At 34.5% G+C, this 26,673-nt stretch overlaps 1 long non-coding RNA gene across 1 annotated transcript in view; it reads right to left on the bottom strand.

Annotated features, from left to right (window-relative positions):
- LOC101046986 (uncharacterized) overlaps positions 1-26,673 on the bottom strand; it is a 48,372-nt gene that overhangs the window by 7,900 nt on the left and 13,799 nt on the right. The window contains exons 2-3 of the long non-coding RNA XR_164107.2: positions 25,558-25,664; positions 5,853-5,980 (exon numbers count right to left, since the gene is read on the bottom strand). This is a non-coding gene — a long non-coding RNA (uncharacterized LOC101046986). The remainder of the gene's footprint in view (positions 1-5,852; positions 5,981-25,557; positions 25,665-26,673) is intronic.

Here is a 26,673-nt window from a genome sequence, read left to right as displayed (position 1 = left end):
CCCTCTACCCTAGTTCATTAATTAAGTATTCTTTTTTTACTTATTTATCTTATTTTTGATATATCTAATTTTAGTATGTCCTATTAAATTATTTCTTTTCTTTTTTTATTTCTTAGGATTTCAGATAATGTGAAATAATATTTCTTCCTTAGGTAAAATAATATTATGATATATAATATTCTAATACAATATTACATTTTCATTAAGAGAACTGTGCACTCCTAGGCTCATCTCCTAAGATTAGTGTTAAGGGAAAAAAGTAAAAAAGAACTACTAACTTCCTATCTTAAATTGCACTCTCTAAGAATGACAACTAAAAATAGTGGCTGTGAATGACACCAATAATTTATTCATTTCTGTACAAACAGACACTGTGCAGAGACTGGAACTGAGCAGAGTACTTTCAAGTTATTAGCCACAATAAAGATAATCAACTGGAAAATGGTAGTTACAAATATTCCATAGTTTACACAGCATGGACAACTTACATAACCCCTGGAGGTTAGCTATGAGCAGGACACTCAGAATAAAGAATTCTTTTTCCTTGTAACAAGATTCTGACCAATGAAATGTAAGCAGAAGTGTCTTGTGGAATATCCAGGAATTGTCTTAAAGAAGGCATCTGTTTCTACCATGTTTTTTTTCTTACTTCGGGCATTTACTTGAAGTTCTGCCTTGGAAAATGAGGTAGAAACTGTATAGTGTGATCATTAGATCAGCAAAGGAGAAGGAGCTCGCAAACCAGATAACACAGGGCCTCAGACCAGTGTTACACTGCCTTCACTTAAGTAGAAATGATACAAACTTTTATATTGCTTCAACTACACTCATTTAGGATTTTCTATTAATTATAGATTAATTTATCTTCCAAAGCAGAAGTCAGTTGGCAGAGTTGAAATTGTGTTTCAAGTTAGTTATATTGATAAACAATGTGTTATTGAAGGAATAAAATAAATAGGAAATAATGACTATAGTAAGAATCTCTTGCCTCAAAGTAAACTTTGCAGCTGTATACATTATGAACTTTTTCATTCAACATATGCACACCTTTTTCTGATTGCATGGTTAGAGAAGGCTTTGCAATAGACACCTTAGCATAGGTAATAGATGAAAATGGAAGGGGAGACAGAATGTAAAAGAAAGCCAGAATGATTGCAATTGCCCCTTTTTGTTTAGAAATCTAAAACCATTCTTCATCTGAATGAATTTTAAATATTTCTTAAACAGTATTACTTTGAACAAAGAAGGTGATCCAACTTTTGTGGAGCTGAAAGCTTAAACAATGTTTTTATGCACTTTAAGATTTAAAAATGACAAAATTACAAATACAACATTGAGTGTTATATTTGATTTTTTGAAGAGAGAAAAGAGTGCAACAAATATACAAATTTTTAACATCTATAAGCGTATAAAGGTCACCTTCATCTTGGTAGAAGAGAATGATCACAATCAATCATAGTTTATTATAACTTGTTTTTTATTTTAAAATAGAAGTATTTCAATTTATAATGTTTTATTATATCACGAGATACTTATGGTTGTCCTTATTTTGAGGTATGTTATGAGTTTCATAGTCTTTTTACCAATATATTTTTAATGAACCACCATTTCAAAATTTTAAAACATTATGTTCATAGTTTATTTCTGTTTATTAAATAGATTTTCAAAAATCCAAGAGCATATTTATTATTTCTTTTTAAAATGTATATCTTCTTCATTAATAACTTCATTTGGTTTCTGAAAAAGAAACAATTGTTACAAACACTCTGTTAATCTTTCATTTTTATCACTTTTATGTCACATTCCATTAATATTTATCTAAATTTTTGTGTTATTTAATTTTAAAATGACAAGAGAAAGCAACCTACACTGATAAAAACGTGACTATAAATTTAAAAAATTTTTTAAACAGTGACTAAGTTCATAAAGTTGAACTGGAGCCTTTAAGGCCTTCACAGAATCATCTATTTTGGTAAGATAATCTAAAAACAATGAAAATCTAATATGTGAAGTGTAAAACCTGTAATATAGTCATAAACTGATCCTCACTTTTTAGAAACTAAGTTGAAAGGATTATCCTGTATGAAAGTTTAGAAAAAATAATTTTTTATTTTATATTTATATTGGTTAGAAGAAATAGTAGTCTTTATATTAAACTACTTAATATTAAACATTTTCTTCATTTTACAAATAAGTTACTGTGATAAAAATATTCAGATCAAAAATTAATGCTGCAGCATTGAGATAAATATTTAACCAGTGAGTAAATTTTATGTATAAATTCCAAGAGAACATAACAAAAATACTGTTTATTAACCATTGAAAGAAGCACTACCCTCACTAAATCCTAAAATATGGTCTTACTCCAAAATCTAATAATGAAGTACATTAAAAAAACACTAAGTCCTCTGTAGTTCTCTATAAAGACCTAGATAAACATTAAAAGATTTATTCTAATATGAACAGGGAAGTGTTACTATGAAATGAAGGTGAACATGTTGATAATTTCATTAAATTCAAATAATATAATTAACTTGAATTCAGAAATTCAAAAGGTTGGTTAGCCTAGGAGAATTTCTTCTCTCTTTTTTTAAATCTGACCTTTCACCTCTATTTTACCATTTTGAATCCAAACCAGATTAGAAGTGACTGAAAATTGTTAACACATGATGTTGCTTGATGGTTTATAGGAAATTGGTTGGTGGTCTCAATCCCATGGACAGGTATTCACATCATTAAAAAAAAAAAAAAAAAAAAAAAAAACAGTTTGTAGCAATTTATCTCCTTACATCTAGGCCTAAATGAAACAAAAACATTATCTTAAAAAAGAACAAAACTTGTTTAGATTCTGAAAAAGAATGTATTTAAAAGGTAGCTTTTGAAATATATGTAAATGTAAATAAATGTAAATGAAATAAATTTTATAGTGATTCAAACATCATTTATTTCAACGTTTACTTGAATATAGAAACTATATTTCAAGTTTATTATAGAAACTATATTTCTATAGAAACTAAGATTGATAGTGTAATTCCTTTGATAAACTTCATTTTAAGGAAAATATGTTTTGAATTAGTATTTGGGAACAATGAGAATAGTAAAGCAATGGATAGTGGTGCAGAATTATCACAAAATCTGTTGTGTGTGTACATGTGTATAGATTTCCCACCCAGGAAATTTATTAAAATTTTCTCAAGTTACCACCAAAGAATTAAACGTAATGTTGGCTCATACATTCCTAAATCCAAGTACAAATTCTATACAAATTAAGTTTGAAAGAATCATTTTATAGTATATATCATTTGATAAAGAAGTTTTACATTTAATAAAGTAAACTTTGTTTCTATAAATGAATATGGTCCTGAAATTCAAGTATAAAATAAACTTGAATGAGAATTAAATTTAAGACAATTCAATTAAATGGAAACCAGAGAATCTGAAAATCTCATATTGGAAACATCTTTTGCTGCTTCCTCATGCAACCTTCCTTCTTTCCCATCTGATACTTGCATTTCTTTTTTTTTATTCTTTTTTTTTTATTGCATTTTAGGTTTTGGGGTACATGTGATGAACATGCAAGATTGTTGCATAGGTACACACATGGCAGTGTGGTTTGCTGCCTTCCGTCCCCTCACCTGTATCTGTCATTTCTCCCCATGCTATCTTTTCCCACCTCCCCACCCCCCCGCCCCTCCCCCATTTCCCCCCAACGGATCCCAGTGTGTAGTGCTCCTCTCCCTGTATCCATGTGTTCTCATTGTTCAACACCCGCCTATGAGCGAGAATATATGGTGTTTGATTTTCTGCTCTTGTGTCAGTTTGCTGAGAATAATGGTTTCCAGGTTCATCCATGTCCCTACAAAGGACGTGAACTCATCGTTTTTGATGGCTGCATAATATTCCATGGTGTATATGTACCACATTTTCCCTATCCAGTCTATCATCGTTGGGCATTTGGGTTGGTTCCAGGTCTTTGCTATTGTAAACAGTGCTGCAATGAACATTCATGTGCATGTGTCCTTGTAGTAGAATGATTTATAATCTTTTGGATATATACCCAGTATTGGGATTGCTGGGTCAAATGGGATTTCTATTTTTAGGTCCTTGAGGAATCGCCACACTGTCTTCCACAATGGTTGAATTACCTGCCTCTGTAGCAGTGGAGAGTCTCAGTAATGGCGGAAGCCCCTCCCCCACGGAAGGCCCGGTTCAGCTGTGCTTGGTTTGAAGGGCTCAACCCAGAGGGTTTCCAATTACTGTTTTTGTTTTCGTTGTTGTTGGGGGTGAAGGGGTGGGACCAACCGAGCCTGATCACCTGGCTCCCTGACTCAGAGTCTTTTCTTTTAAGTTGAACGACCCCGCGTTCTGGTCGCTTGTTGAAAAGGCGCCGGGATCTCCCGTGCTGCCACTCACGGAGTCGGCTCGAACTGCGCCGGCTCCTGGCGGATTTTTTCCCTAGGAATCTCCTGGCCTGACTCGCTATTTCAGATGAATGGGCTATTCTGCCGTCTGAGGGCTCTGCTCGCCAGCTAAGAGGGCTCCCAGACCAGTGGCTTTTGTACGGAGAACCGCAGCAACAGGGAGTGGTCACAGCAGCCGCGCGGGCGGAATCAGCCCCGCAGGGGCCGAAACAGCCGCACCGGCTGGGACTGCGACGCTGGCGACCCCTCTGCCTGGGTATCTCCTGGTCTGTGGGCAATAAGAGTTCGTCTGGAAATGCGGCGTCCACTCACCCTCTGCACTTTCACTGGGAGCTGAAGTCCTGGGCTGTTCTTAGGCGGCCATCTTCCCAGCATTCCGATATTTGCATTTCTTTCTTTAACTCATGATCATATTTTCTCTACTAAAATACATTTAAGGATGGAAAAATTGTGTTTCATAAACCATTAACTTTCATTTTGAAGTTGCTTCAGTGAAGATTCTTCAGCGTATTACATTGAAAATAATATATATTCCTATCATAACTATCAGGAAGTCCTAGTTTTGCCTTCTGTGGTGACATGTAAAACCTATATAATCTTTTCCCTAAAGTAATGTTTTTAATACTTGCCCTTCAAACATAGTTATCCAGTTACTGTGACTACATAGCTAACAATGGAATGCATATAAACCCTGACTTGTCACCTTCCCCAAGTCCTATGTTCTTATAATCATTATATGCTCACTTCATAATGCTGTGAGAAAAAGGACAACAGTTTTATGAAAAAGAAAGAAATGGTTAAGCACATGTTGCAGAAATACAGGTTTGAAAATACTATCATGGATTTTTAAAAATTATTTTTTAACTATCGTACTATAAATTCTGAGATACATGTGCAGAATGTGCAGGTTTGTTATGCAGGTATACATGTACCATGGTGGTTGGCTGCATCCATCAACTCGTCATCTACATTAGGTATTTCTCATAATGCTATCCCTCCCCTAGCCTTCCACTCCCTGACAGGCCCCAGTGTGTGATGTTCTCCTCCCTGTGTCCACATGTTCTCATTGTTCAACTCTCACTTATGAGTGAGAACATGTGATGTTTGATTTTCTGTTCTTTTGTTAGTTTGCTGAGAATGATGGTTTCCAGCTTCATCAATGCTCCTGCGAAGGACATGAACTAATGCTTTTTATGGCTGCATAGTACTCCATGATATATATGTGCCACATTTTCTTTATCCAGTCTATCATTGATGGGCATATATGGTGGTTCCAAGTCTTTGCTATTGCAGCACTGTCACAGATTTTTACGGGGTTAGTCCTTGGGCAAATTGTTACAAAACCTCAACAGATTGGGCAGGGGTGGGTATAAGTAATGCACAAATTACATGAGTGGGGTGCTACAGGGTCAGGGAGGGATACGAAGTTACTCCACAATTTCTGGTTTATCATGTTGGGGTGATGTAGCACAATCAGCCACAGGAAGGAGGACATTTGGTCCATCTTCATGGAAACAGCTCTTTTGTCAGACTTCTAATATTCAGGGGAGAAGTAGAGCCTATTTACAAGATGAAACAGAAAGTGGGGAGGGGTCAGAGAGTTGAATTGCAATTTAATACATTGAAACCCTTTAGCAGTTGGAATAGATTCTAGGGTAAAAATCCATCTGAATTTAACATATTGTGATGAAAATATGAAGTTTTAAAAAAAAATAGCAACAATATACTACCCGTAGAACAACAATGGGTTCAGCAATTTTAGGTTAATTTGCAAAATGGTTTTACTGTAAAATATTTGAGTTGTGGCCATGAATTTCTAATGCACTAATTAGAACAAGAATTTTTTAAATTCTATGGACTCTTACTGAAGGTTTCTAAAAAAATTCAGTGAGTCTTTAGAGATAATATTTGGAATTTTAGAAATAATGATACAAACTTATGAACACAAATAAGGGAACAATAGACACTCGGGCCTAATTGAGCGGGGAGGCTGGGAGGAGGAAGAGGAGCAGAAAAGTTAACTATTGAGTACTGAGCTTAATACCTGGGTGATGTAATAATATGTACAACAACCCCATGACATGTGCTTATATATGTAACCTTCACATGTGCCCTTAAAGCTAAAATAAAATTTTTTAAAAGAAGAAATATGAAAAAAAGAAATAATGTGACAAATTTAAAAATTCAGACCCATAAAGATTGGGATTTTTCCACAAATACATAACTAGTTAATAGAAGAGCTAGAAATCAAATCCAGAAAGGTGAGGTGGATAAGATCTGAAACATCTTATGCCAATGGTTTTGTGTCAGTCAGTCACAGATGCTGGAGGTTTTCCTATAAAGCCTCGTGGCCTCATATCTGTCAGAGGGTTCTCACCCTGCTTTCCTTTGTAATAAATACCCTTAAAAAAAAGATCAAAGCATTTTTGGTACCAAACAACGTAATGTAATTGATGGTTTTCTTTATTGAACAAAGAGTCTATATCCACAGGGTCAAAGTTCTGCTCTTTAAGAGAGGCTAATATGTGGGACATATGTATCTGTACTGAGTGGGTCAGTTTATGTGGAAGTTACACCCAACAATAAACACAATTATTCGATTGAAAAACATTTTTTTCAATAAGATGTAGGATTCATCCTACTGAAATCATTTGCATAACATATCAGACAATTTGCAGGTTATTTAAATTAATACAGGAGCCAGCAGCTATCTCTCATGAATGAAATAAGTTTGGTAGGGATAAGAGGGAGAGGTGGAGATTCTGGCAAACTAAAGATACCATATCAGAGTCAATTTTAGCCATGTGGAAATGGAAATATTCTGTTGCCAGATCTTCATTTTTTTTTCAACTTCAGTTGGAGATTCAGAATTTAGTTTTGTTTTGGTTTAGATAAAAAGGGAGGTGGATAAAAATTTACGGCCTTTAAATCTTGTTGACAAATACACTTTAAAAACATTTTATCAGCCTTACAGACAACTTTAAGCTTCATTTAATCTAGGGTCTTTCAACTTTCAATATCTACTGTAGTAGTATCAAATATTTTTAAATCTCCATTGTATTTATATCAAATGTTTTTGAGATTGTGGAAAAATAATGACATTGAGAGAAAACTTACAGATTGTTTTAAATAACATAAATCTCATGAAAAATTGTTGAAAATTAATAAATCTACAATAAATAGTTTCAGTACAAGGCAAACTTTTTCAGCAATGCTGTATAAATATACCCTATATGTTTTAAACTAATGAGATTGAGAAATAGTGTTTGTAAATGCTTTATTTTTTCCCCTTTGATTGAAATACAGGAACCCATCAATAGTAGCTCTTGTTCATAGCACAGTTACCTGGGGAACATGTCTTTCAAGATCAAATGCAGGGCCTCTTCATATATATCTGGGGACAGAGATGAGAAATCTGTGCTTCCACACTTGTGGTGAACTGCTATGCCTTGGATATTTCTTAGTGGGTTAAGACATGGTGTCAGAAAAGTAAAACTGAATTATCTATCAAGAACAGGAGTCAGATTTCCAGGCTATGCTTGGAAACACAATGATCTGGGTTATGTGGTGAAACAGATGAAGCAAAATGAAAGTGAAACAAAACCATGGTAGCTTGTGTCAGACTGTACAATGCAGATGAGACACGACGGAGGTCAGAGGGAAGAGGAGGAGAAGAAATATCGGGCTCAGTCTCCAAGACTGAAAGAATTTATAGGCAGATCATCAAAAGAGGCAGAGTATCTGGAAGGCTTGAATACCTGGCAAGATACAGTGGTGAATCCCCCACCAAGTCTGGTTCACATTAAGATGTGTGTTTCAGCTCGCATACTTCCATCCCTGGCCTAGCAGAACAAGCTCGGTCTATGATAGAGGTTAACACATGGCAATATTTTTATGTCTTCTCTTAATACTAAGTTCTGAGAAACAGACAACAACTAAGAATCTACAAATAGAAGTCTAGTTCAGAGGCCAGGGACTGCTTTCTGTCTCTTCACTCTTACTTTTCAGTCCACTTTATCATCAGTAAATTTGGTCTTCTAAAACCCTTTTAAAAAACAATGTATCTCCTTTGTAGTTGTGACGTTGAAAAAGATAGGGTGAGAGTAGAGTCTTGAACATTTCATGTGTCTCGTTTATTACTATTTTGAGTAAAAATCTTAAAAATCTAGCTAAAATTCTAAAATATGATGGCAAAGATAGTTTTGTCATCTTTTGAAGACATTTAATAAACGTGTACTATGTATTATGAACACTTACAGGAGTTTAGATGAAGAAGCTACATGTGGTCCCAGCCTTCTTCGATCTCAAGGTAATGTCAGAGACAGACCTAAAGACAAATGATCAGAACAGTATGAAAAGCACCATTAACAAACATTTGAAACAAATGCCATGTGGGTTCTGAAGAGCAAGCTGATAATCACCCAGTAATTATGGAAAAAAATTACACTTCAGGATTATTTAAAATAACAATCCTTCAAATTTTTATCATAGATTTCTCTTTTCTCTGCCCATCAACCATTATTTGCCTGATTCATTATTTGATATTGATTAAACTGTATTTTGTTGCATTATTTTGCTAAAAAGTCCATACCAAACTATCACAAACTGGGTGGCTTAACTAACTGAAATGGAATTGTCTCACAGTTCTGGAGGCCAGAATTCTGAGATTCAAGTCTTGACAAGGCTGTATTCCTTGTAAGGGTACAGGAAGATCAGTTCCCACCCTTTTTCCTAGCTTATGATTGTTCATTAGCTTGTGGCATTTTAACTCCAGTATTCACATAGAATTATCCCTGTGTATGTGTTTCTCTGTCCAAATATTTCCTTTTTATAACTATCCCTGTCATATTGGGTTGGGACTTAACCTACCATAGTATAACCTCAACTTAACTAGCTACATCTGCAATGACCCTATTTCCAAATAAGACCGTATTTTGAGGTAATTTAGGGTTAGGACTTCACCATGTGAATTTGAGAGAGATGCAATCCATCCATAACATTTGTCCCAAGCCTGTTTATCTTGTGAAAGGCCTGAGTTCCCTCCAAGGATGGGATACACTGAGTCTGAATTTAAGTGTGAATATTACCAGATAGATACAGAACCAGGTGTGCTTTCTGTAAACTGTGGGCACTTGGGAAATATTGATAATGAGGCCGGCAAGTGATCTGGTAATCTGAATAATCCTATAAGAGAAATAGATGATTATAAAATATTCTAAGATCCAAGTTCAGAAAAAATGTCCCTTGTAACGGCAAAGTATATATTGGGCTTATGATTTTTTACCAAGTCACTTTAAGATTTTACTGAAAGATTCGTATGTTTTTCAGTTATACCAGGAATTTGGCAATTCTTTCAGGTTTCTTGCAAAACAGAATCTGTGGTAATACAGAACCATTCGATTAGATTTATTCAGTCTGGAAGGAGTAAGAATAGGTTAACCACTGCTTAGTTTGGTTTGTCTGACACTAGTCATTACATTGAAATGGCTAGAAAAGTGAGAGAGACACATTGTTTTATTTATACAAAGAAGGATAAACTATAGTTACTATACGTAAGTATTGGTGAACTACCAAAGAGTGATTGACATATGTTAATAAGAAACCTATCTTTCTTTGTGGTTGATTTATCATATTAAAATACAAGACATAAGCTTTGCATTACACCAAAGGCATGTTATATAGAGCATGGGACATCAGTGGGCAGGCTTAGGGACAGGGTTGGTAGATGTGGAAACTTGTTCTGGTTACTTTGACATGAGTGACATATTTTGAAAGGTGGCATAAAATTAACTAGATTTGTACATTGTTAGTTTGTCATGAAACTTGTATCACTGTGGGATAAATACATTTTTCTAATAAGCACCTCATTTAGAATGTTAGTGTTGGTATAGGTTCTGTTACTTTTGTTACTTTTGATTCATTAGTCAAAAGTAATGATAAACTTTTAGGTAAAAGATGATCAATTTTAAAAATTAACAGTAGTGATGACATAATCACATTTGACATTTTCATAGAAAACTTTACATCAAAGGGAACACATATGGATTCTCAAATTTGGAAAAGGATGGTTTAAGAAAACAACAAGAATATTAGTTAGAAACGTCCAAAAGGAAAAAGTTCAGAAATTTAAATCCATAGAAATATCATATATCCTAAAGATACATTATCAGAGATTTGTGAACACTGACAAAAGCAAATAGGAAGTTTGAATGTTTGAGTTTGGAAAAGATGGAGAAGTGATAAAAGACTATAATACTGATCTTTAGGTATAATGTTTAAAACAACAACAAAATCAAATGTCATTCCTAAGTGCATAACAAAAGAATTCCCTTCAGACAAGTATATCAGAAATGCAAAATCCACTGAAGACCAAGTTGACCTATTAGACTATCTTGGGAATGGAACATTCCAAAGAGACTGCAAAGAGACTGAATGGATGCTTTGTGCCTGGCTTGCTTTCCAGAATGATGAAGAAGTATCTACTCTGGAATTACTTTGTACAAAGAAGGAAGGTGGAGAACTGTCAGAGAAATCAAAACAAAGACCTGATTGAAAAAATATGAGAAATTAAGTGTTCATAAATCACTATGTTCAAATGGTCTTCATCTAAAACTTCTGAAGGAGTTAAAGAACGATGTAGCTAAGCTACCACCAAAAATTTATCAACACTTTCCATCAAAGAGGAGGGTGATGAATGCCCATCCATCTTTAAGAATAGTCCAGTGTTACTTGTAAGGTTAGGTTTTAATAAAAAGCATGGTGTTATCTAGAATTATTCATGTCTTTTTAAACGAGTTTATTTTTCCCCTTGTGGAAAATATGTACTTTCACAATTAGTTGTTTCTGGAAAAGTTTCTTCACACATAGCGTTTCTTTCTTGTTTTGTTGTTTTTGTTTTTGTTTTAATTTCTAAGTGTTTCTGCATGAGTTTACTACCCTGAACATTACTGAACACTACCGATTAGACACACATTGATAGGTTACCAAGGAGAGGACTGTAATCCAGCCTAAAACAACTCATAGCAGCATTTGTTGGTTGTCAGCTTGGTCTGATTGATAAGCAATAGCTTTATTGTTACAACATGTGGTGGCACTTTAGATACTAAGAATCATGCTGAGAAGAGCACAACAAAACTGCATGGTAAACTTGATTTTCCAAAGCAATGCATGCAATTATTTTGCCTGAGAATTTTCTCATATTTTGGGAGGATGGTGGTTTTCAAGTTAGGGAAATTCTGTGATGCCAAAAGTAACACAAATTACTAAATGTCATATCAGCTTGTTGGAGTTTTAGATGATAAATTTAGTGCTGCCCATTAAACAGCAGGCATTGATGGCACAAGCTCTCTATTGAACTCTTGGCAGGTGAGCATAGGCCAGGCCTTCCCATCTCACATTGCTAGTGAACCTCAAATGTGACCTCTCCAAAGGAAGGAGAATTCATTTGCCATGTTTATTTTATATTGAAACTCTTTTTAGATGGAGACTCCTAACTGTGCTGAATTGTTTTTAGTTAAAAGTGTGAGATATGCTGCATGATTGGTGTTTTTGGCAGTCTCATGAACAATTATTCCATTTGTATCTTTCAGCCATCACCATACCTAAAGAATAAGTTAATGTGAAATACCTGTGAAGTCAAATGTGTTTCATGATGCATTTTCATAAAGGGTATGATACTTAAAAAAAAAAGTTCACTTTATTTTGCTAAAGGATAAGAAGGAAGATGATTCACGGAACATCTCTTTTCTGCCCCATTCTCAGGATTACCTGTATGTTCCATGTTGGCAGCAAATACTCTACTGCCTTCTCATCACAACTATTTCATCTAAGCCATTCACATTTAGTGTTTTGTTTTTGTTTGTTTGTTTTACTGAATGGGACAATTGTTCCAGAGCAATTATGGTCATCCTTATTTTCCCTTTATCTGGGTTATGTCTCACTTTCCATATTATGGCACACACAAAAAAAATATAAGAGCAAATAATTGTGAATAAAGTGGTGAGAAAAAAATGCTTCAGCACATAATCAGGACATCTGAAGTGGATACTGCTCTCAGTGTTTTCAATTATTCAATACTTTGAATATCTAAAAAAAGCTATGTACTCATTCATCAGGACAATGTACAATTACAATTACATGTAAATAATGTGTTGTGCAATTTCAGTGGGTTATATACCTACAAATAACCATCTCCAGATTAGGAACTTTTGCGTGGCTGATACATTGAGTACAATAAACTATTACTTGCAAATAATATAATATCTACTGTCAAATAATAGACACCTTGGCCGAGCATGGTGGCTCATGTCTATAATTCCAGTGCTTTGGGAGGCTGAGGAGGGAGGATCACTGAGGCGAAGAGTATGAGCCCAGCCTAGGGAACATAGCAAGAGCCCATCTCTAAATAAAAATAATAAATAAATAAATAAGCAAAACAAATAATAGACACCATGAAACCCTCAATCTGTACAGGGATATCTAGCCTGTAAATATCTTAAGTAGGTTTCCTACTTTTCCATCAAATGGAGGCAGAAGATTCTCTTCATACATGAGATCTAATGACATCATTACTAGATTTACAGTTAGAATTAGATCTAACTGCAATTTGAACTGTAACTTGCTACAAATGTAGTTCTTCTAATTCTCTAATAGTTTATTTATTGATAAAGAGATTGAATTAGGTTTTCTCTAAGTCCAATCCAGACTGGAAATTATTTGGCCACCTATGTTTTATGGGAAAATGTTCCTGCTCTTATTGACTGCTGACTTAATAATAGGAGAAGTCATACATCAGTTGAAAATATACAGGAATGGTAGAGTAATATGAATCGGATGTTGGTATATTTAAAATATTTTAAAGTAATTTAAAAAGTCATTATATTTTCAGAAGTTTGTTTTTATATGCTGTTGAGAGTTCATCTTTTTCTTTCTTTAGTTCATAAATGTAATTTCCAGAACATGTGTATGTAAAATGCATTATTTTCAGATAGCTTTGTTTTTTTGAAATATATTGCAGTTTACATGCCTAATGATAAACATAGAAAATATATATTTAAAACTCAATATATTTATTAACTTTGTCTTCATAATTTTTGAAAAAAAAATGAATTGTTTTGTTTTTCTTAGTTTGTGTCTAGTTAGGGAGGGCAGAATATGCAAGACAGGAAGAGCCAGACACTGGATTTCAAATGCCTGGTTCAAATCTTGATTGATCTCCTTACTAACTCTTTGACCTTGAGCCTTAACCCCTGAAAATTGGAGCAGGTAATAATAAAGCCTACTTCATGGGATGCTGAGAGACTTAGATGAGCTACATATACCTAGGTAAAGTGTTAGACCACCAGAGGTGGTCTAGAAATGTTAACTGTTATTCTAATTAACTTTGTCATTTATTTACAAAATACTTTTTAAATGAGGGTTGTAAGAATACAACTATATTCACTATGATCATTTGGCTCTGAATAATAGAAAACTCCAATATGCGTATTTGTTTCTCTCTCCAATTAAAAAAAAAAAAAAGAAAAACCCAGGATAGCCTATCCATGGGTAAGGGTGGGGTGTTGGTCCATGGGGCCAGAAAGGACTTGGGCTCCTTTATGTTTTTCTCTGCCATCTTCCACTTGCAGTTATCTCAGCATTGTTCAAAAAGACAGTTCCAGCTCCAGCCAACAGGTCTGTATTCTCATCATCTGCAAGGAGCAAGTGATAGAGAAGGATATGTTGCTGTTTTGTTTTGCTTTTTGAGACGGAGTCTAGCTCTGTTGCCCAGAGCTGGTGTGCAGTGGCATAATTGCAGCTCACTGCAACTTCTGCCTGTTGGTTTTAAGCCATTCTCTTGCCTCAGCCTCCTGAGTGGTGGATTACAGGCGCCCACCACCATGCCCACCTATTTCTTGTATTAGTAGAGATGTGGTTCACCATGTTGGCCAGGCTGGTCTTGAGCTCCTGACCTCAATTGATCTGCCACCCCAGCCTCCCAAAGTATCCCAGGCCTGGGATTACAGGCCTGAGCCACCTCACCTGGCCTATGTTGCTGTTTTTTTTTTTTAAGGATGTTACTGCTGTTTATAGCCTATGGACCAGAACATAATCATTAATCATAGACCAATCTTAGCTGCAAGCTTTATGCTAAGACCTGTGCCTAACCAAAATTGGGATTCCCTTACTGACAAAAAAGATAATGTATAACTGGGGACACTGAGCAGCTCTGCTACAAAAAATAAGTAACTCATTTTTAATGATCAAAATTAATAAAATTCATATAAAATATAATTATGACTCTGTGATACATAAAAATACAATTCTTTCTTCCTCAATGGTTATTAATCCCCCAAATTAATAACTTTGTTAACTTTCATATATCTTTCTTATTCTCTTCATTTGTTAGGTATAACCGGAATAGTTCATCTCTTCAAATTTTTTTTTTTTTTTTTTTTTTTTTTTTTTGACGGAGTTTCGCTCTTGTTACCCAGGCTGGAGTGTAATGGCGCGATCTTGGCTCACTGCAACCTCCGCCTCCTGGGTTCAGGCAGTTCTCCTGCCTCAGCCTCCTGAGTAGCTGGGATTACAGGCACGTGCCACCATGCCCAGCTAATTTTTTGTATTTTTAGTAGAGACAGGGTTTCACCATGTTAACCAGGATGGTTTCGATCTCTCGACCTCGTGATCCACCCGCCTCGGCCTCCCAAAGTGCTGGGATTACAGGCTTGAGCCACCGTGCCCGGCCAAATTTTTTTTAATCCTTCACCTTATTTAGCTACCCCTTCTATGTAATTCAATACCACTCATTCCATACTCGAATCATAGCATTTATAACACCATAATTGATGGATTACATACCTATATCCCTTATTCAAATATTCCTTGTGGGCAAGCACCACATCTAACATGTTTGTGTAACCTCAGACTCAAGCATATTTCTGGAACATAGTACATTCAATCATTACTCACCGAAAAAAAATAACGAACTGACTGTGTGAGGAAATTTATGTGCAGTGGAGTGTAGAGCACTTTGATAATTATTTGATGCATGTAAAAACTAGAAATCAACTATTAGGTATACAACGTATATTTGTCTAAGTTCTCTAGTTATATAACAGGTCTTTGAATTGCTGCTCTACTCTAATGTAACCAAAGGAAAAAGTAAATTAAAAATACCTTCTCTCCCCTCCTCATTTCCCTCACATTGAGGAAGGTGAGAGCTTTGAGCCATGATTACTATTTAACCTTTATTAATAGTAATCTCCAATTCTGTGACTGTTCTTTTCACAGAGAGTGGACAATGAACCTCTAAGTTTTCAGCTACTTTTGTATTGCAGACAGGCTAAAAGTGTGTACCCTGAACTCACTGATAAAGGAATGGAACTGGCACTCTCTGACCTGACTGACAAAATAAAATACTGCCCCAGAGAGAGAATCCTTGCACATTATAAGGCAGTTAGAAAATAGTTTTCTTATTCTATTTATTTATAATAGAATTATATTTATTCTTATTCTACTTATATTTTTATAGTTTTTATAGTAGTGACAGCATTTAACATGAGATCTACGTCATAAGAATTTTTTCAGTGTACAGTAACAGTATGGTTAACTACAGGTAGAGTATTTTGCCCCAGATCTCTAAAACTGATATTTCCGCTTTCCTGAAACTTCATGCCAATGCATTAGCAACTTCCCACGTCCCTCTGTCTCTCCAGACCCTGGTAACAATTATGCTATTTTCTGTTTCTAAGAATCTGTCTATTTCAGATACTGCACATTAGTGGAATCATAAAATATGTGCCTGTCTGTGCCTGGGTTATTTCATTTAGCATAATGCACTCAAGGTCGATCCATATTGTCACATATGTCAAAAATTCTTTCTTAAGGCTGAAAAATTCTATTGTATTTATATGTCACATTTTCTTTACCACCCATCTGCTCATGGACATAAAAGTTGTTTCCATACCTTGGCTATTGTGAATAATAATGTCATGAACATGAGAACGCATTATATTGTTAAGATTCTAACTTCAGTTCTTTTGGATAAATACATAGAAGTAGGATTGCTAGATCATATGGTAGTTATTTTTTTTCTTTTAATTTTTTGAAAAACCTCCATACTGTTTTCCATAAGACCTTCACTATTTTACATTCCACCAACAGTTCACAGGGGTTCAATTTCTTCACTGCCAAGATTTGTTATTATTGTTATATTTTATAATAACTGTGTCAACAGGTGTGAAGTGATAACTTACATTGTGGTTTTTATTTTCATTTCCCTGATGATTCATGATGTTAAGCATCTTTTTATAGGCCTGCTGGTCATTCACATGTCTTCTTTGGATAAATGCCTATTCAAATACTTAGCCAATTTTTAAAGTAGGATTAGTAGGTTTGTTTTTGTTGATATGATTTTCCTTTGAATTGTGGAAGTCCTTTCTTTGTTTTGGAAATTAATCTCATTGGATATCTGGTTTGCAAAATTTTCTCCCATTAGATAGGTTGCCTTTTCATTTCATTGCTTATTTTCTTTGCTGTGCACAAGCTTTAGTTAGATGTAATCCCACTTTTTCATTTTTGTTTTTCCTATCTGTGCTTTGGGTGTTATGTTTATGAAATCAGTGCCAAAACCAATGTCATGAAGCTTATTCTCCATGTTTTCTTCTGTTCCTATTACAGTTTTTCTTCTTAAAATTAAGGCCTTAGTTTATTTTGAGTTTTTTTGTGTGTGTTTGCGTGCGCGCGCGCGCGTGTGTGTGTGTGTGTGTGTGTGTGTGTGTGTGTATGTATGGTGTAAGATAAGGGTTCACATCAATTGTTTTTACATTTGGATATTGTTTTCCCAAAACTATTTGTTGAAGAAACTATCATTTCCCATTTCATAATTTTATCATCCTTGCAAAGATCAGTTGACCATAAATGTATGGGTGGGTGTATTTCTGGGCTCTGTATTCTGCTCTATTGCTCTATATGTCTGTCTTTATGCTAGTACCATACTGTTTTAATTAGTGTAGCTTTGTACTATATTTTGGAATCAAGAAGGGTGATGCCTCCAGCTTTATTCTTTCATAAGATTGTTTTGGCTATTTGGAGACTTTTGGGCTTCCACATTAATTTTAGGATATTTTTTGCTTCTGTGAAGAAAACCATTGAAATATTGATGGGGATTGCATTGAATCTGCAGATTATTTTTGTTATTATGGATATTTAAAAAGCATCATGTTTGGCAATTGATAAGTGCAGGATGTATTTCAACTTATGTCTTACTTAATTTGTTTCATCAGTGTCTTATACTTTTCATTATACAGGATTGTTCACCTCCTTGGTTAAGGTTATTAAGTATTTTTTAGTGCTTTTTTGGAGAGGATTGTTTTGGTAATCTCCTTTTCAAATACTTCATTGCTAATGCATAAACACACAAAAAACTTACTATCAAAAATCTTATTTTTGTATCTTGATTTTATATCCTTCAATTTTTTTGTTTTATTTATTCATTTTGAGAGACTTTCATTTTTGGTTTTTGGTGGAGTCTTTAGGGTTTTCAATATATGAGATCAGGTCATCTGCAAACAGGGACAGTTTTACTTCTTCTTTCTGTTTCTGAGGACTTTTATTTCCTTCTCTTGTCTAATGGCTCTTACTAGGACATTCATTATTATGGTAGAAGTGACAAGAATAGACATCTTTGCCTCATTCTTGAATTTAGAGGGAAGGTTTTCTATTTTTCACCATAGAATGTGATGTTAGCTGTGGACTTTTCATGTATGTACTTTATTATGTTAAAGTAATTTCCTTCTATACGTAGTTCACTGAGATTTTATCATGAAAGTATGTTGAACTTTTCAAATGCTTTCTGTGCATCTATTGAGATGATCATGCAATTTATATTCCTCAGTTTTTTAATGTGATACATTACAGTGATGTTTATTTTGAGCCATTTTTGCATCCCAGAAATAACACCTGCATTGTCTTGGTGTATGAACATTTTACTGTGCTATTGAATGCACTGTGCTAGCATTTTGTTACGGATTTTCAATTGTATATTCATCAGGGATATTGACCTGCAGTTTTCTTTTCTTGTTGTGTCATTGTCTTGCTGTGTTATCAGGGTAATACTGGCCTCATGAAGTGAGTTTGGGAGTGTTTCTTCCTCTTTAATTTTTTGGAAGAGTTTGAGAAGGTCTAGCATTAATTTTTCTTTAAATCTAGTTTTATTTCATCAGTGAAATTATCTATTTTTGACTTACTCTTGGTAGGCTACATTTTTCTAGGGTTTGATTTATTTTTTCTAGGTCATTCAGAGAGCATATAGTGGTAATGTTCTCTCATTATCCTTTTTATTCTCCTGGTATCAGTTGTAATGTCTCTGCTTTAATTTCTGATTATTTAAATCTCTGTTTTTCTTAGTCTAGCTAAAAGTTTTGCTTATCTTTGAAAGAGATAAATACTATATATATATATATATATATATATATATATATATATCCCTCAGTTTTGTTGTTTCTTAGTCTAGCTAAAAGTTTTGCTTATCTTTGAAAGAGATAAATACCATATATATATATATATATATATATATATATATATAAAACCCTCAGTTTTGTTGATTTTTTTCTATGCTTTATTTATATATTTTGCTCTCATTTTTACTATTTCCTTTTTGTGCTGAATTTAGGCTTAGCCTTTTTTTTTTTCCCTCCAATTCCTTGAGGTTTAAAGTTAATTTGTTTAAAGTTAACAGCTTAATTTCAATTATATACAAAAACTCTACATATTTATTTCTCCCTTTCTCACACTTTTTGTTATTTTTGCCACAATTTCCACGTATTTATATTGTGTATCTATTAACATATTTTTACATACAGTTATTTTTAATACATTTGCTTTTAGCTTTTATACTAGGGTAAAAAGTGATTTATCCACTGCTAGTACAACATTTTATATACGTTTGTATATTTACCCTTACCGGTTAGTTTTATACTTTCATGTACTATCATGTTATGGTTTAGCATCCTTTCATTTCAACTTGAAAATTTTTCTATAGTGCTTCTTGTAAGGCAGATATACTGGTAATAAAATTATCCAGCTTTTGTTTGCCTGGGAAAGTCTTTGTTTCCTTCAATTTTGAAAGATAGTTATAATGAGTATAATATTCTTGATTGCCAGATTTTTTCATTTCTTTCAGCACTTTGAATTTATCATCCTTCTAACTACTGGCCTGAAAGGTAAAAATCTGCTTTTAGTCTTATAGCAATTCTTTGTATGTGAAAGTTTCCTTTCTCTTTCTGATTTTTGAGTTTTTTTTGAATTTGACAATTCGATTTTAATGTGCCTTGGTGTGTTTGTCTTTCTTTTTTTTTTTTTTTTTTTTTTTTTTTTTTTTTTTTTTTTTTTTTGAGACGGAGTTTCGCTCTTGTTACCCAGGCTGGAGTGCAATGGCACGATCTTGGCTCACCGCAACCTCCGCCTCCTGGGTTCAAGCAATTCTCCTGCCTCAGCCTCCTGAGTAGCTGGGATTACAGTCATCAGTCATACGCCACCATGCCCAGCTAATTTTTTGTATTTTTAGTAGAGACGGGGTTTCACCATGTTGACCAGGATGGTCTCGATCTCTCGACCTCGTGATCCACCCGCCTCGGCCTCCCAAAGTGCTGGGATTACAGGCTTGAGCCACGCGCCCGGCCGTTTGTCTTTCTTTTTCTTTTTTGGTGCATCTTATTTGGGTTCATTTGGACTTTCTGCATTTGGATGTCCAGTTTCTTCCCCAGATTTTGGAAGCTTCCAGCCACTATTTCTTTGAGTAATCTTCCTGGTCCTTACTTTCTTGTCTTTTTAAAATTTCCATAATGCATATATTGATCTGCTTAATGTTTTCCCTTAAGTTCCTTTAGCTTTTTTCCACTCTTTTTCATTTCTTTTTCTTTTTACAACTCTCACTGGATAATTTCAAGTGACTTGTCTTTGAGTTTGCTGATTATTTCTTCTGGTTGCTCTAGTCTGGTGCTAAAACTTCTCTATTACATTTTTATTTCAGCTATTATATTCTTCATTGTCAAGATTTCAATTTTGTTCTGGTAAAAATTTTCTATCTGCTTGTTGAACTTCTCTTGTTCTTGTATTGTTCACCTGAGCTCATTAAACATTTTTATAATGGTGATTGTACATTTTCTGTCAGTTAATTTATATTTATCTGTTTTAGTAGGGTTGGTTTCTGGAGTTTTATCTTGTTACTTTATTTGGATTGTGTTTTCTTGCTTCTAATTTCCTTTACTTTTTATGTTGGTATTATCTACAGTCACATTAGGAAAACAAATCACTCAGTTTTCACATATTTGCCTTGTGTAGGAAAAGGCCATCAGTCAGCTTGGCCATATTATCTATTGATCTCCCAAACGTCTGTGGTAGTCCATACTGCCATCTTAGTTTCCAGCCATTCTCAGGTATCTAGAGTACAACAGATCGTGCCATTGCTTCAATATAGTAGAGCTAGAAGCCATTCTCTCATATAGAACCCAGAGAGTTTGATCATTGAGTACATTGCCCAACTCTTTACCTCTCCAGGGAGAAAATAGAAGATAAAGTTTTTTCACCCACTCACTCATCACTGGTCAGGGGAGAAGGTCTATAGAGATTGCTTTTGCGCTTCTTTAAACCCCATAAATATGTACCATTATGTGTCAGTTGAAAAGTAAATATAATCTATAAAAAATTAAAAACAAAAATATTTCCAGCAATGAAAAGAGGTTTCAGAGATGACATAATGTTAAAAGTATGATGTATATATAAATATTATTATAAAAACCAATAGACATTATTTAGCATAGATTATTGAAAAATACAGGGATAAACATAATTTAAATTTATGAAAGAGCCAGAAAGACTAAGAACAAAACAGTCAAAAATAGTTCCTCTTAAGAAATAGAACCCACAAGTAAGAGGCCAGAGATGGTTGGAAGGAAAGTTCTCTGTCTGTATTTTGTAACTGTATGCATTGATTTTTATCTGTATTTCAATATAAATTCAATTTGTAACAAAGAAATTGTATAATTCAAATTAAAGAAAAATGAAATTTTTCAAAAATTATATTTATTTTTAGTGGCCATCAGGCTTCTAGACTGTGCTTGGTTCTGTCAGCCCTCTGAGACAAGCAAGACAGAGCCAGAATCTTGAGCAGCCCCTGAAAAATTTGAATCCTTAGATTTGTGGTCCAGCTATTTTTTTTCCAGGGAGAAGCTATGAGGTGAAGCTCTTCTTTACCCTCTTACTGTACGCAGAGTTAGTATGATGATTTGTGGTGAGTGCCCAGATACTAGGTCAAACCACTACCTTTGTTCACAATAGCTATGAGATGTCTAGTGTATGCTGGATTCTGTCAGTGCTCCTAGACAGGTGATAAAAAAAATCCAGTTCCTCCACAAACACCTGGAAAGTTGGAATGTTTGTTACACAATCCAGCTTTCTGTCTCTAGGGAGAAACTGGGAACTGAGGAGTTTTCTTGCAATTGAGTGGCACTGTGCCATGGGTGGGGATTATGGGGAAAGTATGTGTTATCCATGGTGTGCAAAATAACTGAAGTGTGACAGGGACTTCATTCATAACTAGGTCATACTCACCAGACACTGACTGGATGTATGACATTGATCATCTAGTCTTGAGAAAACAACATGCACAGAATGATCTGTTGGAACTCATACTGCATGCACACTTTTCTCTGCCCATTTTCCTTTTTCTCTTCACTCATTTGGGGCCCTTGAGCTCATATTAAAAACGTTTTTCTCAAATCTATCTCCAGTGCTTAGTTTTTGGTTGGCCCTGAAAAATTATCACTTAATCCTTCTAGCACTATCTCTTAGATCTCAATACCTACCTTATACTGTTATCATACTCCTTCCCTAAACTACTGTAACATTAGTAAAGTTCCAGCCTTAGAAATCCCCATGATGCTACATTCTCTTAGCTTGTGCCTCTTTTCTTCCTCCTTGAGCTTTTCCTTCCTCTCAGTCCCACGAGTCTTCCTGTGTTGCAGCCTCACATTACCCACAGTCTCGCATCTTCATATTTGAACTTCAGATTTAGATGTCCTAAAAGCAATTTTTCATTCCTTTCTACTTCTAAGTGTGACCCAATCCTTCTTTTTAATGTTTAAATTTCATAATTTAAAAAATAATTTATTACACTAAAATTACTTTTAAAATTCAAACTTTAATTATTTAGGTAGCTATTTTCTGAGGCACAGTTGGGAAAAGAGCATTCAAGGCAAAGAAAAGGGCAGATAATAAAGCTCTCAGAAAAGAAAGAGTTTGAACATTTCTAGAAATAGAAAAAAAGCCAGTTTGGCTTGAGTACAGTGAAAGATGATATGGGCCTGAGAGAAGGTCACCACAGCAACGAGTATTCATTTTATTCACACACAATAAGAAACCAATCACATGGTTTTAAGAAGGGAAATGCAGAAAACAATACTTCTTTTTAATGTTTAAATTTCATAATTTAAAAAAAAATTTTGTTACACTAAAATGAAATATCCCTTTGTAACTTAAGACACTGCAAAACAAAATTAAAAGTAAGTTGAATTAAACACGCATGCATACTAGGAGCAAATATTTGCAACATATATTACAAACAAATGATAAAATGCTGAACATATAAAAATCTCCCAGAAGCTGATAATGGTGGTGTGAGAGGATGGTAGGACTCAAGAAGAAAATAGATAAATATTATGAAAGCAAGTCACAAAAGAATGAAGATATTTAAGCAGTAAATGGGGAAATTTCCCTAAGAAAATAGCAATCAGTAAACAGTAAACAATATGAAACTTTCAGGAGACTTCATATACTACCCTTGAGAGTTGCTAGTGTTAACAAGGATTAGGAGACTGTAATAGCTCCATATGCTGCCGGAAGAGTGAAAACAAACATTCCATCCAGAAATGCTGATATTGGTAACTTTTTATTGCAACCTACTTAAAATCAGGCAGTGTATATAAGATTAACTCTCATTGGCAGGAACACTATTGTGTATTACTTTATAGCCTGTACTTTTCTGTTTGATCAATTTCACAGGAAAACAAATAGGAAAAACAGTAAATAGGTCCTAAGGAAAAAAAAAATACATTGGGTCTACCAGGCAGAATAACATTGAGTCTGTAAAGCAGAGTAACAGAAAGAATATAATTGACATTGTTTGATTAGGACAGTTCTCTCTAGGACCTTAGCTTTTAAAATTCAGACTTTAATTATTTAGATAGCTATTTTCTGAGGCACAGTTCTGAAAAGAGCACTCAAGACAAAGAAAATGGTAGATATTAAAGCTCTGAGAAAAGAAAGAATTTGAACATTTGCAGAAATAGAAAAGAGCCAGTTCGGCTTGAGTACAGTGAAAGATGATATGGGCCTGAGAGAAAGTCACCATAGCAAGGAGTATTCATTTGATTCACACACCATAAGAAACCAATCACATGATTTTAAGAAAGGAAATGCAGAAAACAAGTTTACATTTTAAGATTGCATTCAATTATGGGAAGACTATATTAAAGGAAGCAAAAAGAGTCTAGGAAACACCAAATTGAAGGTGGTGGTGGTTCTTCAGGAAATAAATGATGGTAGTGTAGGCAGAAGAATGTGGATGAGTCTAAGATAGTTTGAAGTGGAACGATTGAAACGGGAAAGGTTCCTTTGTCCCCCTTGCTGAGTGTGCGATGAGGGTGTGTGGCTCGCTTCTTCAGTGCCCTGCTGCTGAGACGCTTAAGGGAGCATACAGACGGCAGGTGGTTACACTCAGACCTCACGTCAGTATCTGGGGTGAATGTTTACAGCTCAAAGTTTTATAGGCTTTACAAATATGACATCAGCATTTGCTCAGCTTCTGGTGAGACCTCAGGAGGCTTCTGCTCATGGTGGAAGGTGAAGGGGGAGCAGGCCTGCCACACGGTGCGAGAGAGAGAGAGAGAGAGAGAGAGAGAGCAAGAGAACAGGGAAGAGGGGCCAGACTCTCTTAAACGACTAGCTCTTGTGTGAGCTAATAGCATGAGAACTCACTTGTTACCACCAGCATGGCACCAAGTCATTTATTAAAAATCGACTCCCTGATTCAAACCTGTCCCGCCAGGCCCACCTCTAACATTAGAGGTCACATTTCAACCTGAGATTTGGAAGGTACACATATCCAAACCATATCAGTTTTCATACTGTAGTCAACCTAAGTATGTAATGTTTAATAGCTCAATTTCTACTCTATCCTTATGCTATAGATATTGATGAAAATAAACAGAAGAAAAATTATAATACTCATGCAGTTGAAACAAAACAAAAATTAAATGGTATATTACTACTTTGACAAATTGTCAAATCTATAGACTTTTTATAAAGAATAATGTATCTCACTTTACCACAGTAAAATATTGTAAGGTTGCATTTGTCTTAGGACATCAAAACCTTTTACTTTTTAAAACTTTGACCCATAGGTTACTGAGTATATTCCAATTTTTGGAAATCTCAGTGCACAGAACACTCCACACACACAAAAGAAGTTAATATTTTCATCTTTTCTCTATAAGATTCCCTTCAGAATCTATGCAAAGTTCTTTTCAGCCAAAAGAAGATATACCTATGAAAATGTTTAAGTTAATTTTTCTTATAATGTCAGATACATAAAATCCTAAATTTGCCATAGTTCATGTCTCTCTTCTATTCCATACGATGTTTTCCAACTAACAGATTATGAATTTAGCGTATTCTTGGCAATGTCCAAATAATATAAATGATCTTATCATTTGACAACATTCATTGACCCATATGCCTAGTGACTTTAATTGCACTGTTGCACCATAATTATTAGATATAACCGCTCTCCTAAGATTACACTACTAGAAATAAAAGCAGCACATTTCCAAATATAAAAATTATTTTAAACCTTCCTCACTAATAGCATTATTTGAAAGGTATTGTTATCTTTAAATGAACCTTTTGAATTCTTTATGATGGTATAAAGTCTCTAGTATTCTTAAAGGGATCTTTCAGCCTAAAAAGTTTGACTTTTTTTGGTTTTTGTCTTTTGTTAGTTTTTACATTTAAACAATTTTTCATTTGCACAAGAAGGGACTAGAGACCACACAGGGCTAGCATATTTTTGTGCATTGGTATTCCTTTTAATCTTTACCTTGTAGCTCATATCAAAGCTGTAATTGTTTGCTAGCCAGCAAAATCTAATGGCTCCCTCTGGTCAAAAGCTGTCAACAGCAATCTATCCAGCAGTGGGGGCATTGCCTGAAATAGAAAAAGTACCACATATGGTCGTATTCCTTGGTGAACTACAAACAAGGTAAGGCTTAACGTTTTCAAATGCAAAACCGTTACTAACTCCACATAATAAGACTGGGGCACTGAAATTGCTGGAGAATTTTGCTTTTTGGTTCATTACTGTCTTATAGGTCAATAAATATAGCAAGATAGTCCAAGTATTTACACTGTATTTTTTCCTCCCTTGATTTAACAATGTAGCCATAAGTCTCTCTTAGATGTTAGATCATGATTTATTAGGTGTCCAAAAGCAAACCCATACTCCAAAATGCATAAAGAAAACAGGCCTCAAATGATCAGTCCAGATTTCCTGCTAAGTGTAAAGACTGCTAAATTCATTTAGAAATCTAACATAGAAAAATACAACGATTTTTTAATTTGCTCTAAAAACTGTAAAGTTCTGTTTAGAAATTTCTGAGGTAGGTGGTTTATTTAACATTTGTATTTTCACAATAGTATTGTATAATCCTACGAACACAGTTCAGTGTAATGATTCTAAACATCAAACCAGCTATCAAATGTCATGCTGAGTTTCCCATTCAGACTAATTAGAATTCTTGTCTTCTGAAAACATTTGCACTCTTGGCATTCCAGTGGTTTTTCCACTTGTGGCTGGGCCTTTTGGTTATTTCTAAATCAGAATGAGCATGCTGCTAGCTTTATATGCCTCTTGGTTCCTTCTGCCCTCTCACCTGAATGTCAGAATTCTTTTAGTAATTCTTCAGAATGAAACCAAAGAAAGTTTCTCTTAGCTCAGTTTAAAGGCATCCAAATGGAAGCAGCAAACTAAAAACAGAACATTCACCCAGTAGTTTTCATAGATTCTAGAATCTCCCCTTTGTTAACCCACTTCATATAATATATGTAATGTAGGATGAATTGTGGATTGTTTTCTTTTAGAATCAAAATAGTTCATATATAAATAAGCTATACTGGGCTTGATGTAGTGCATAAAATATGTGTTCAATTTCAATTC

The sequence above is a fragment of the Saimiri boliviensis genome, chromosome 10 (genome assembly GCF_048565385.1).
Source record: "Saimiri boliviensis isolate mSaiBol1 chromosome 10, mSaiBol1.pri, whole genome shotgun sequence".
NCBI lineage: Eukaryota > Metazoa > Chordata > Mammalia > Primates > Cebidae > Saimiri > Saimiri boliviensis.
Note: the sequence above shows the minus strand (reverse complement) of the source record. Positions and strands in the feature narration are given on the sequence as shown.